Below are 1,208 nucleotides of genomic sequence, written 5' to 3'. Positions count from 1 at the left end.
TGAAATTAACACCATATTGTATGTCACCTATAATTCAATAAAAAATCTTTTCACAGAAAAGAACTTTCTGAGGGAGGAACATTAAATCTAGGAAGTTCTCTTATCCCCAGTAGCATATGAATTTATTCAAGGCAATTTATATGTGTGAGGTTATTTTGTCATAAACAAAATTATATCTCCCACTATTACCAAGACTCATCTTTACTAGAACGTTTCGAAATAAAGGCACAGTTTACCGTTTCGTAAACCTGTGTGTATATTCCTTTGTATATGGTTACCTATTACAGATAAAGCTTTGAGTGCATGAGGGTGTTAGAAGCTACAAAGATAATATAAAGCCAATTAACCTGTTATTGTGAAACTGTAAAGGCTAAAAAGAGTGTATGCAAAATAAACTCTAAAGCTCTATACCGAAGAAGTGGATAATTGAGGCAAAGTATCCACATAAATTGGTTTACAGAAACCCTGTACGTAAAGATAAACAATATTTAGATGTACTTAAATATTTTCATGGTGCTTTATTTCATCTAATCTAAGACATTATTTTAGTCAGGGTCCATATAGGGGAAAGTGAACTATACCAGGTATTTCCAACAGAGGAGGTAGTACAGGAACTGATTATGAAGGTCTTGGAAGGTAAAAGTGCCTAAACCAGATGCTGAAGTTACCTAGATATAGGAACTGCAGTAAGCAGCTACCATAGCAGGGCATAGAAAGAGGTAGGTTCACCAAACCTAGGAGCTTGGTGCTGTGTGGCTGGTGCTTGAGCTTCTGACGGGGTTGAAATGTGGCCAAGGTGGCGTGACTGGACATCTCTCTGGCTGGTTCTGGAACTGCCAAAAGAATCTGGAGGCTAAGCACATGAAAACCTGCTCAACATCACTAATTACTAGAGAAATGCAAATCAAAACTGCAATGGGGTATCACCTTGCATTGGTCAGAATGGCTGTCATCAAAAAGTCTACAAACAACAAATGCTGGAGAGGGTGTGGAGAAAAGGGAACCCTCCTGCACTGTTGGTGGGAATGTAAATTGGTTCAGCCACTGTGGAAAACCGTTTGGAGGTTTCTCAAAAAACTAAACATAGATTAGTTTTCTGAATATGATTCTGCAGTCCCACTCCTGGGCATATATCTGGAGAAAACCATAATTCGAAAAGATGCATGCACCCCAATGTTTATTGCAGTGCTATTTACAATAGCTAAGAC

Source organism: Phocoena phocoena, chromosome 4 (assembly GCF_963924675.1).
Source record: "Phocoena phocoena chromosome 4, mPhoPho1.1, whole genome shotgun sequence".
NCBI classification, from domain to species: domain Eukaryota; kingdom Metazoa; phylum Chordata; class Mammalia; order Artiodactyla; family Phocoenidae; genus Phocoena; species Phocoena phocoena.
This window is presented reverse-complemented; position numbering follows the sequence as displayed.